Source organism: Uloborus diversus, chromosome 1 (genome assembly GCF_026930045.1).
Source record: "Uloborus diversus isolate 005 chromosome 1, Udiv.v.3.1, whole genome shotgun sequence".
Taxonomy (NCBI): Eukaryota; Metazoa; Arthropoda; class Arachnida; order Araneae; family Uloboridae; genus Uloborus; species Uloborus diversus.
Genome location: NC_072731.1, coordinates 245,633,517 through 245,647,137, shown reverse-complemented (window position 1 = coordinate 245,647,137; position 13,621 = coordinate 245,633,517). Strand labels below are relative to the sequence as shown.

Here is a 13,621-nt window from a genome sequence, read left to right as displayed (position 1 = left end):
GTCAGGATTTTTTTTTTATCTAATGATGCGAGGAATTCGAAGATAATTTTCTATCGACGGTCAGTTTTTCTTGAGCCGACATCACATTTGAAACTTTAATGTAGAAAATGCAATGTCCAGTTAACTATAATATAACAGGTAACACAGAATCACAATTTTTTTTGTCATCATTATGTACTTGTACTTGAGGTAAAACATCTATAAGTTGAGACAGATTACTTATGTGCATCTCACTCGGCAATTCATCATAAAAATAATCATTCACAATGCTACAAAACTCTTATGGAGACATAAGACTCGTTTACAGTCTGCTGCAACCACACTTATGAATCGGATTCAAAGTTGTCTTATGTTATTATGATCCAGCTAATTAGCAATATTTCCCAAATCTTGCATCCAATGGATCACTTCGTATAGATCCAGGGCAAAAATGACGTTTTTTACTCTCTTTTCGAAACGAAAAAGTAATTTCCTTTGTGAAGTTAGGCAACACATTTATGGACTAAAAAAGATTTTCGTTGGATTAAAGAGAAATTTTAAAGGAAAACTGGCCGATCTGCGCTTACGTCATCAAATGTATCGTTGCCAGTTAGCAGGCATTGACTCTAGTACGGTGATGCTTGGGGGCGATAGCCAGTAAAACCAATATCATTTGCTATTAATAGCAGAAAAAATATTTGTATTACACGTGGTGTAATTGCCAAAGGGGTGTAGAAACAGTCACTCTCTTGAACCACTTTACAATTAGTAATTTGTGAGGAAGACAGCAGGTATTGAAGACGTCAAGAACTTAAATTACGAAAACTTCATGAAGAAAAAAGAAAACAAATATAATCCCCGCTGTCGGAGGGGACAGATGCCGGCATTTTGCACCCTCCCCTTCTGTTGAGGCAATAAAGTCGCCGGTTGTTCACGTTTTTTGACAGATCGTTCCAGAACAATGCCAAACCAGTCGAAATCTACCACTAAATCATTCACCACAAGTTCATTGAAAATATTTGAACTAAACGTAGTGAATTGCCAAAGGGAAGATGGGTAGTGGCAACAGTCAAGCTCCGAAAGCACTTTGCAGTTAGTAATCTGTGATGTGGGCAACAAGTGTTAGAAAAGTCAAGAACATCAAATTGCGAAAACGTCAGAAAAAAGTGGAAGAAGAAGCATAATCCCTGCTTCCCCGGGAGGCAGATGTTGCCTCCCCCCCCTCCACGCCATAAGATTCCCACCCGCCCCCTCTGTTGTGGCAATACAGTCGCTGGCTGTCCACGTTTTTTTCACACAGATCATTCCAGTGCAAAAGCAAACCAATCGAAATCTTCGACCATTCCTCATTAGAAGGCATGGCATGAGGCAAGGCGCTGCCGGAAACTTAACCCATCGAATGCAATTGAGATAAATTGCTTATAAGGCTACATAAAAAAGAGACACTATTCCATTGAACCGAATAAATGTTACGACATCGAGCGCCAAGCTTTCTAGCCCTGGACAAGAAAAATGTTAATATTGACCTCTCCGAAGGCCAGTAGCCGCGGACTTGGGTCATCGATTCAAGACTTTGATCACTTCGATGTAATTGAAATCGATCACTTTCGCTCTCTTAGCCAGAGGGCATTAATGGGTTGAGTATATAAATGGTAGGATTGACTTTCACTTCGTTGGATTAGCTCTTTGGTTTTCTTTTCTTTTGGCTTGCTTCGAAGGTCGGAAAATGAAGGTTCTGGTAAGCGACATTACTTATTTTTCAGTAAATTATGTACTTGAATCCTTTTTTCTAATGTGTAAATTTGAAGTAATGTAGTTATTCGAGATATAATGATAATGTTATTAGTTTTACTTTATCTAATTGATTTAAAAAAAAAAAAAACTATCAGTTGCATTGAACTCTTTTTGAAGTAAATCTTTACCATGGTGATGTAGAATCGAGAGCTTTCTTTTAATTTAATGATTTTCATCAAATCATATACTTTATGAAACGTAATGTGCTATTCATTTAATGATGAGCGTTTTGGATTTAAAAAAATGCATACTGTCGTTAAAAACTAGCATTTGGTAGACTAAAAATATTTTCATTAAGATATGCAATCTTAAATATTAAATGAACTTTTGTATTTCTGCTTTAGGTTTTTGGAGAGTTTGAATAAAAAAAGTGTGCCAACTCAGTGAATGATCAGCCCTAACCAGTGGACAAACACAACATTTTTTGTTTGTTTTCTTTTTGGAAAAGTAAAAAAGGAAGTTGCCACTGCCAATTTATATAATTTTTTTTTTTAATTTTACTTTTTTAAAAAACTACAAGCTCTTCGCTCACTGAGATGCTTCCATTCACTGGTTGGTCAAACCTGTCTCATTGTTTTTATTTGTGATATGTTACATTTAATGAATTCATAAAATCTGATTTCCAATACAGTGAAATCCCGTTACAACGAACTTCAAGGGACCGCAAATTTTGTTCACTGTAGCGGGGATTTCGTTGTAATGGAATTCAAATAATGTGATGGCAGTTATATAGGGACTGAAAATGTAGTTCGTTGAAACGGAAATTTCGTCGTATTGATATGCGTTATAACGGAATTTCACTGTATTTGAAAGATTGCATTTTTCAACCTATGATACTGAATCAAAACCAATTTATTTAAAAACACAATGCAGTTTTCTCCACAGAAAAAAATAGCAGGTCAAACAGACAGTATTTTATATTGTCATACATCTGCTTTAAATTTACGAAGGCGAAGGTCAAACTCAAAAAAAAAAAAAAAAGCATTTTTTTATTAGAACATTCAGGTTGCTTTTAAAATAAGATCAACTGTATTCCAAGCACAAAAACAATAACAGCTATCTCTTTCAAGGTCTAAAATCTGATAACTTTTTTTAAGAAAGAATTTTTCTGGAAAATTAAACAGCTTTAGTGTACTAAACGTATTCATTAAGTACTTATAATTATGTTGGAATCATAATGATGTTGCATGCTTTCTCATAAATGTCTCGTATTCCGGTTATTATTAACGTTCTACTTTACAGTAAACCTTCATTAATCAGAACGCTATTAAATTGAATTTTACTTAACCCGTACAGCCACTTAAATTACATGTTTTTACTGCGTATAAAATACAGTCGAACCTCGATTCAACGAACCTCTCTTTAACAAATTTCTCGATTCAGCGAGTTTTTCTTTTTCCGCGAATAAAATGAAGGCAAAAACCTCTTTTTAACGAATAATAAACCCCGAATTAACAAATTATTTTAACAGCCGAATTTTTTTTTTTTAAATTATTAATTTGAGTTTGCAAATACTGGATTGTTTTCCAAATAATACATCCACTTTGTCCGAAGCAGAGAAAGACTTTTTTTTTGGAATCAGCGAGTTTTGACGAGCGAGGGGGCAACCAACGAATGGCGATTATGATGCAGAAAGCGAAAATGAAACTCCTATTGACACTTACTTTTTCTAACGCAAAATCATAGCTCCTGCAGCAGGTTATAAATGATACAGTATTTTTTTCCTCTCCATAAAGTTGACAGAGAACTGTTTCGAGTCAAGTATCAAGGAAATTGTCAAACATCTACTACTCAGTACTTTAAAATTTCAAATTAACTAGTGTGTAATAAGTCGCGGAATCTTTACTAATATTAAGGCTGAAAGTCTCTCTGTCTGGATATCTGTCAGGATCTCTATGACGCGCATAGCGCCTAGACCGTTCGGCCGATTTTCATGAAATTTGGCAGAAAATTAGTTTGTAGCATTGGGGTGTGCACCTCGAAGCGATTTTTCGAAAATTCGATTTTGTTCTCTTTTTATTTCAATTTTAAGAACATTTTTCCTCTCAAATGATCATAACGTGGACGAGTACATTACCAAATTATCATAACGTGGAACCGTAACATGAGCGAGCAAATTGGCGAGAAATTCACCATCCATTATGTTTGTAAATATACAGGTGGACCAAATGACCTTTTAATTTTCTACTACGGGCAAAGCCGTGCAGGTACCACTAGTGTTGAATAAAAAGGGTACACTTTCTAACTATGGCTATTTTTATGCAGTTGCTTATTAGAACTTTCAGATAAGACACGTGAAATTTTTTTTCGCACCCCGATAATACGAATAACCCCAATTTAACGTATAAAAGTTTCAGTCCCTATGATTTCGTTAAATCGAGAGGATTGTACTTTAATTACGTATCTTGGCTCAGTTTATGTGTAATTTTGTTTAATTCGTACATTCTTTAATTCGGACGACCTGGATTCCCTATAAGATTAATGAGGTTCAACTGTTCTTATATAAAAGTTTCAGTAAACTATTAAAAGGTTACATCTAAGTTTTTTAGAACGATAACAACATCTTTGGTATGATTCAAAATTGTGACTCATTCTTTGATTCAAACTGTTTTAAAATTAATTTTAACTCTGTAACTTTCTGAACTGTAACTTACTGAAGATAACACGCCTTGCCTATAACCTTTGAGTTGAACCAAACCATTGCTTCGGTCACTCGTCTGGTCAGTGCTAATTCTATATTAGCTACCAGTTTGTTTGGAACTCTTGGCTTCCTTAAGAGGTTTTCCACCTCCAAGCTCAGTCACTTCCTATGCCGGGCTGATGAGTGCTAATAAGCAGGAAACTGCAGTCCTCGGCCGGAATGACAGAACTGGCGGTGTATTTCATGTATTTCTGCCTTAACCCTGGCTATAGGGTAACTTACTGAAAATAATAATTATTATTGCAAATGGAAGGTGACATAAGACACTTACTTTTCACAGCTTATTACAGTTATTAGTTCTTAGTCCTATTTAATAGACGGATACGCATGAATGTTTATAAGCATTCATCTTTTATTTCTTTTCAGGCTTGTTTGCTTTTCTTTGCTCTCGTCTGCAGCTCTTTGGCTATAATACATGTCGACTTAGGACACAGATACATCGTTCCATCCTACATACACAGTCACGGCTACCACGGACATAGCTATGGAAGCCATCACTATTACCCGGTCTACTCACATAGTCACAGCTATGGATATGGACATCATCATCCAGCTTTAAGCATCGGATTCGGCAAATGAGTTACTGGTAAATGCTATTTTTATTAACACGCTTTCATTAGCTTCACCTGTATGTATCTTGTAACGGAATCTTGCAGCTCAAATTTCGCCCACTTCCTGGGATCGGATTCTTTTGAAATTTGGCATGCGACCTCGGACCCGATGACAATGCAATGTTCTATAATCAAATTAATTAGTTAACACTTTTAATTGTTAGTTTCCTGCAATTTTAATCAATATTTTGGCATAAATCCAACAATGTGAAAAAGGAAAAATTTTTAAAAATACATTAAAAAATGCTCGCAAAAATTATTTAAAAATAACTACAAAAACCTTTAATTTTTCTGCATCAGACAAAATTTGTTCCAATGTTCCAAGGTAATTAGAACATGAAATTTTATTGTTTTTAACTAGTTTCAAGCCAAAATTTAGGTGAGCCTTCAATTGGAAATTCATTGCTGATCAGACCATTGTTGAACAAAACTTTTATTCAAATGCATCTGAAATTTTCAAAGTAATATAAATATGATTTCCGCAAACATACATCGATGACTTACAGTAGCTTCTCATCGGGGTGCCCTTGTCTTAATTTTAAGATCTTACCTCGCACTCGTTTTATAAATAATTTCGTCGCCTGATAATTCTCCAACATAAGACTAAAAACAGAAAAATAAAATAATAATAGTTTAAAAAACTAAAAAAAAACACGCTTTCATAACAAAATGAACTAAAAAGTGAAAAATAATCTTTGAATAATAGTAGTTGACCAATCACTTAATTTTAATGTAATACAAAAAAGCGTGGGGGCTTCTTATCAGTTGTCTTGAATTTCTTCCATTTGTTGTCCAAGCAAAAATGTAAATAGACAGCACCCCCACGCTTTTTTGTATAACATTAAAATTAAGTGATTGGTCAACTACTATCATTCAAAGATTATTTTTCACTTTTTAGTTCATTTTGCTATGAAAGCGTGTTTTTTTAATTACTATTATTTTATTTGTTAACGATTCACTATAAAGTCTCCTAATATGACGGTATGTCCTAATATAGGATAACTATGGTTTTTAATATGCGTCTAGCATCTACGGAAAGTGTCGAAACTGGTATAGGAGTTGGATGGTGCATAATGTTTATTTTTCAGTGAAAAAATTCAAAGTTAGATTAATATAGAAACATACACATAAAATATATTTGTGTTTTATAAACTAGGAAAGTAGTACTTCCAAGTAATATTTGACAAGCTTATCTTTATCTTTACTAATAATAAAGCTGAAAGTCTCTGTCAGGATCTCTGTATGTCAGGATCTCTATCTGTCAGGATCTCTGTGACGCGCCTAGACCGTTCGGCCGATTTTCATGAAATTTGGCACAAAGTTTGTAGCATGGGGGTGTGTACTTCGAAGCGATTTTTCGAAACTTCGATTTTGCTCTTTTGCTATTCCAATTTTAAGAAAATTTCTCCGAGCAAATTATCACGACGTGGAACAGTAAATTACGAAATCATCATAACGTGGAACCGTAACATGGGCGAGTCATTTAACATAGCGAATTGGCGAGAAATTCATCATCCATTATTTGTTAATAAACAGACGAACCAAATGACCTTTTCATTTGTTACTACGGGCAAAGCCGTGCGGGCACCACTAGCACTCAAAAATTTTAAGACAGAAAGCAGCATTTGCAGCAATTTACATGTTGAAGTCGGAAAAAAATCACATAGTTCACTCTAGCATTTGACCATCCAGTTGATTCTTTGTGTTGTGACCAGAAACAGTGGTTTGAGCTATAGTTGATAAGATTATCGGTGCTAGCTACTAGTACTTTTGTAATTCTGATTTTTTTTTTTTTTGCAGTGCTGCGGTATTCAGGTCGCACCGTTCGATTTTTATGTGTAGAAAATTATAACTTTATAAGCTGCCTATTCATATGTATTCACGTTAAGTATACGTATATTTTTTAGCATTTACAGTGAAACCCCGATTTTAGGTTTCTCAAGGGACGGTGCTAAAAAACGTAAAATGCGGAAAAATCGTAGAAACCAAAAATAAAAATAGAAAAATATAATAGTAGTAAAGATGACTCTTTTAAAAGGTATAACGTCCATATTTTACGAAAAGAACATTATTATACACACCATTTTGGATCATTTTAGCACATTTAGCTGTGAATCCGGGTGTTTAAGGTGAAAATATTTCGTTTATAGTGAAGTCCGTAATATAACCGAATAGAGCAGTACAGAGGCGGCAATTGGGACTGAAAAGTAGGGGGGGGGGGGCAACTAAAAGCCATAGGACTTTTAGCGAGAGCAAAAAATGAAAGAGAGAGGGAGAGTACAAAACTTTGCTAGGACTGGTTTTGAGAGCAGATGAGCGGTAATTGATGTAAATCTCGCAATTTAACTTACGTTATTAAGATTTTGATTAATTTTGCACACAATAACTTCCCCGAAGAAACACTTAGGCATGAATTAGACTTACATTATTTACCCCAAAGTATTTTGAGATGACACAAAATTTTTGAACAATGAATACATAAAACTAAAAATTACTGCTAGTGCTAAATAATGTTTCGCAAACAGATATAAAGTAAAACAAATAATTATGTTCCGAAAATTTTGACATTTCTGCTATTTTTTTAAATATAATTTCTAGTTTTGGTTTTTAAATCGAAAAATAAAATAAATGAAACATAAAATGTGGAGGCGGGGGCCCCCGTATTCCATAAATTTGGTCCTATTCCATAAATTTCGTTTCATTACGAAAAATAAATTACTGAAATCGTAATTGCTTATAAATAAGGACCAAATACTACTACTTTAAGACATAGTTAATGTTAATTTCTTTTGTTTTGCACTATTTTTTGTTCATCGCTTCAGTTATTATTCGTTCACTTGCATATTCATTATTTCATTTTTTATTCATTTGTTGAAAAATGAATTGTATATATAGCTATTATTTATCTTAATAATTTCGTTTTTTTTTTTTTTTTTGATATTTTGACTCATTAAATTATGAACATTTTATCAATTTCTTTAAAAAAAAATAATATTTATAGCATGCATTAATGCTCTTTTTTTTAATTTTAGAGAGATAGAAGAATTATACAAGATGCCTCTTTCTTTTCACGCCACTTGAACACTTGTAGATAATAACTCAATTACATCAATCAATCTATACAAGAGAAGAAAAAAAATGTCCAAGAGAAAACAATACGTTGTCAACAACTATGAATGCAGACATTTGATTCAGCGCATACTTATGTTTTCATCATTTGTATGATGTTCTTTCATAAATACAGAATAAATATGTGTTTTTTTTCCCACATGTTTTGAAGAATCTTCAGTGCTCTCCATATACCTCTTCCATTAATACATTTTAAGTGATAGTAAATAAATAAGTAAACTAAAATAATAATTCAAGAATCTTCGCACTGTAATAAACTTTTGAAAATGAGTTTGGTTTTTAAATATTTTTGTAATGTTGTGTAAGAAGTTCGTTGGAATCAGAAATCTCATATTTCACTTGTTTACAAACCTTAAATGTAAAACTTTGCAAGCTATAAAAAAGCACGGTTGTTGACACAAGATAATTCGTTAAAATATTTTTAATAACCAGTGTGACGATATACTCAATGCTTAAATGAGGTAATTTGTCTTCAGCTCTTTTATGGCTATTTCAGAGTTGTGAGCTCAAAATAAGAGTAAACTGCCGTCTCTGGATGCTACAACTAAGTTGTTCAGTAAAGCATTCAATTCTCCCTTATCTTCGTCTAAGGGTGGTAATTTGCAGCGATGACTAGAGAACTTAAACATGGCTCACTCAACAAGCCGTTTTAGGGAACAAAGCAGCCAGCAAGAAAAGTTCCAAGTACAATCTCAGAACAATACCAATTTGAAACATTCTGAATAATATCCAAGCAAGAACTAAAACCTATACAACACCATCAAGTAGTGGAGGACTTACACGTTTAGGGACCTGTTGAATTGTATTTTTGGAAACGCTCGAGAAACAAGAATTCATTAATAATTGTTGTCGCAACTTATCGTCGTATATTTTGACACCGTGTGTTCAGTGATATGAAAAAAAAAAAAACATTTTAGTTTTTTTTAAATGTTTTTGTATAAAATAATGCCTTAAGACATTAAAAGGTTCCGTCTCTTTCACTCGCTACGTATAAAAATTAATTCTGAAGATTATTAGGGCTTCCGCTTTTCTCAGAGCCGCAACCAGAAAATAATTTTGGGGCGGGGGGGGGGGGTGAAAAACTTTCATGCGGAGCTTTAGTACATTCTTGAAAACCAGCCTTGACTCACTAAAAGCGTTTTATACAATTAATATATATATAAAAGACATTTGAATTTTGGAACAATATTTTTTGGAAATTTTTAAATATAAACGAACATTTAAATGTCGAACCGAACTTTTCGGGAGGGGGGGGTGAACCCGAAGACCCCCCCCCCCTGTATACGGCCCTGGCTTTGGTTATGTTAGAAGCTGAGCAATGGTTACGAGGACAGAGGAGAAAATTAAAATAATCATTTTTCATAAACTTAAATAGTTTGAAATACATTTTATGACATAAATATACCAATTTTAAATAAAGAAAAGTGAAGAGGAAGAAGAAATGATAATAACTTGAATTCATATTTGACATTTTTAAGTTTTCACACCTAATTTTTGCAGCCAAGTGCAGCCTCCGTGACTTTAATAATTTTAAAAAAAAGATGAACTACAGCATTTTTAAAATTATATCATAATACCTTCAACAATTATCAAAAAATGAATGATCTATGCAGCAAGAAATGAGAGCGATTGTAATATTAGTAGGAGTACGGTAATGTGGTCGGGGCGAGTTTTCAAAAATCTTGGGGGCTACACCCATTCTAAAAGAATCCATAAAAAAAAAATGAAAATTCCAACAAGTAAATCAGTCAGACTACAAAAAGCGATAAACAGTTTCATCGAGTGAAAAAGTAATCCGTTAATAAATAAAGATGTAAAACATACATGAATTTACAAAAAATGATAGTAGAAATAAATAGGGAACAAACTTTCTATAACAAAAGAAAATGAGCATGTAACCCTCGATTTCCCAAACTTTTTCATACATCGATCCCGAAAAATTTTTTACCCAGGCCATTTTTTACCCTTTCTAAATCCCGCTAAGTCCTTTAAGAGTTTTTTTTTTTCTTTTTTAATAGAGAGCTGAAGAAAACGTAATATGCGTTTTCCTTCAGATGAGCAATATAGAGTGCAACTTGAACTATTCGATGACAAAGAAAAAAGTTTTAATCATCCAAAATGAATTTTAAAAGTAAAAGTTATTTTAATGTACTTTAGCATGGTATAGCACATTCTTATAAATGCCCCTGATATCTTTATGATGAATATGATATGAAAGAATTCCTCCTTTCAAGATAGTTATTTAATTTTACTAACGAATTTCTACTCAAGTATCCACTTACGGCTCCATTTACGTCTTTTAATGTTGCCTATTTAATAGTCTTATTATTTAATTGACAAAACCATTATATCTCTCATTTCGGACATTTGGTACCATGCTAACCTTATTCCTTTTAAACGTACGAAATTGGTGAAAGGATCGTTGGTGAATGGGAGTCCGTCGACAGCTCCCATAGTTCATTAATTTCTCTTACTCATAAAAAGAAGACGCCATCTCATTGTGGACTATACACTAGGGTGGGCCGAAATAAGCCGAATTTTTTTTTTTTTTTTTTTCGAAATCAATTTTTGGATAGCGCGCAAAAGTTGCGTGATGAGCTAGTTAGCACTCACAAAAAATTTCTTGGATATTAAAAAATATTTAGCCGGCGCTATTTGACACTAAAAAACGGAAAAAAATGAGAAAAATGAATTTTTGTCGAAATGTTTTTTAAAAAACTAAATTCCAAATATTTTGCTGGAATGCACCGAAAATGTTATATAATGAGCCAGTTCGAGCCCATTTTTTTTTTTTTTTTTTTTTTTTTTTTTTTTTTTTTGACTTATCTCGGGCATGTTTAGCAATGCTAAACAACCCCCATGAATCCAAATATCTGCAAAAAATCCAAGAACAGCAATGGGTCACTAAGGACCTCGTCCTTCGTAAAACCCAAACAAGATAGAAGTTCGAGCCCATAAAATGTTTCATTGATTTTAATGAGCATTTAACCGCTCCTTTCGGACATCAAAAAATTGGAGAAAAATGAAAAAATATTGATTTTTTTTAAAAACCATTGTGAAAATTATTTTTCAAAATTAAATCATAGACTAATTAATTAAATAGCACTATTAATCATAGTAATTATTATCACGCAATAATATCATGCATTTTCTAGAATTACATATAAAGATAATAAAATTTTGAAAAAGAATTCTTCAAATTTGATTTATAATACCTCATGCCTAATGAATATTATTTTTTGGAATAATATTGTCCCTTGTTATCAAATGATGGAAGTTCTTTCCTAGCTTGAAGTTTGGCACGAATGTATCCATCTTGTGCAGTTTCACCACGATTTTATATTGCAGCTTCGGTTATTAGTTTCACACAACGTTTCAGTTACCCGAATGTATTTTCTTGAATCAAACAACATTGTTAACAGTAGCTGTTCAGGATGAACGAAATATGCATTATTTGTTACCTTATCCACTTTTCCAATAGCCATTTTTCTTACTGTCCTTTGATTAATTAGAAATTGTTTTTCTCTATCAGGGATTTTGCTTTTTTTTCTGCAATTACACGAATATAAATCTGCGCATTTGCAGGCACAAACGTCAAACAAAGTCGTAGCCTCTGCTTTAAATTTGCCTAGCTTTGATTGTAAAAGTTGCGTCTTTATATTTTTAGCATTTTTTGTTGCGCTATTATGTTTAGAATAATAAGATAAAATCATGGCAATCACTCTTCTTATCGAAACAAGGGGAAGGGAAGCACGTCCCCAAATATCAATAACTTTTTTTTGCAACTACAGCGACCACACTTGCTGAAGATGGTTGCTTACTTCCTTCTCCCTTTATTTGCATCTTAGTGATTTGATAACATCTGATAATGTCCTCATATGTTGGAAGAAATAAAGCATCGGGAGGCGACAAATCTCTTCCAGGTCCAAATAGAAGACTACTTGTGCTTGCTCGCGTTACTTTTTTTTTTCGTGCGTTTCTACATAACAGTCGTGTTGTATACAAAACAAAGATAATAACGCAATGACATTCGAAATGTCCGGCTCCCGTTTAAAAGACTTCAGAGGATTCACATTTTTTTAATACTCAAGGGCTCTATTTGTCAAACATATATAAAATAGTTATACCATAATCTTAGGAATAATAGAAGCAGTTAAGCGCCGTTCATTATCCAGGAGAAACAATTGGAACCGAAGATTAAAAAATTAGCATCTTATGTAACTATTTTTTATTTGAGTGTGTGCATTTTTTAAAATTCGCGTACAAATGTCGCATAAAATTGATTGAATTTTCACTGTTTTTCCTAAGTAACGTATTGCGTAACATTTCAGTATTTACTTATTTTGAAACTACTTTAAAAAAAAAATTTTTTTTCATTTTTCCCATGTGTCAGTCTTAAAGGAGCGTAGCTAAATATTCTACGAAATGTATAAAAGTCTTTGAGGATTTCAACTAATTCACTGACAGATACTTCTAATGTTTGATGAAACTAGCTTCAAACTTTTATTTTTAACCTCCCCCCCCCCCCCATTTTTTTTTTTTTTTTGGAAAAAAGTGCATTTTTGCCCTTTTTTTCAGTTTTTCAAGGTCAAATAGCGCCGGCTAAATATTAAACAAATTTAGCGAATTTTTTTATGGGTAATAACGGGCCCATATAGCAACTTTTCCGCACTATCCAAAAACAGATTTCCAAAAAAAGGTTTTTCGGCCCACCCTACTATACACTCACTTTATTGATGCTCAACTCCCTTTAATGTTACACACACACTCTCACTCAAGTACTGGCGACAGCAGCGCCACTCTTTATAATACGCATTTGGCGTAGTCGTTTCACTCAACAGTTTGCAAGATATTTTTCTCCAACTACCCACCGTTTAACTTGAAACTTTATAACTGTCATACAATTCCATATTCATAATAAGTTTTTCCCATTGTGGGGATCGAGCCCGGGTTGTCTGAATGACAGTGACCTAATCACTGGACAGCATGGATCTCTTTGACATTATACTGCTGTGAAAATGTTAAAGTAACTTGACACGACTTTTTAAAAACATTTCAATCGTGAATTGTTCTTTTAACCGAAATCTGTTTTTAGCCTACTTTCCCAGTAAAAGTCAGAAAAAGAAGAAAAAAGCGTGAAAAAAGGCTTAATGCATCTTAAAAATATCGTGAAAAACAAAAAAAAGTCAAAAATAAATAAAATAATTAAATAAATATTGAAAAATTAAAAATTGGAAAGTAGGGTATTGAGATGGGGAAAAATGTCTGTCGGTCTGTCTGTCTGTCTGTCCCCCCCCCCCCCTAATAACTTTTGAATGAATAGTCCGATTCGAACAAACTTTTTTTTGTTCGAAAGATCTCGGCGAGGACACCTCATTCCCATATTTCACTTTTTGATTTGAACTAT

At 33.3% G+C, this 13,621-nt stretch overlaps 1 long non-coding RNA gene across 1 annotated transcript; it reads left to right on the top strand.

Moving 5' to 3' along the window:
- Positions 1–1,364: 1,364 nt before the first annotated feature.
- Positions 1,365–8,402, top strand: LOC129226401 (uncharacterized). Its single transcript, XR_008580783.1, has 3 exons — positions 1,365–1,717; positions 4,841–5,060; positions 8,118–8,402. It is a non-coding gene; the product is annotated as an uncharacterized LOC129226401 (long non-coding RNA).
- Positions 8,403–13,621: the final 5,219 nt, after the last annotated feature.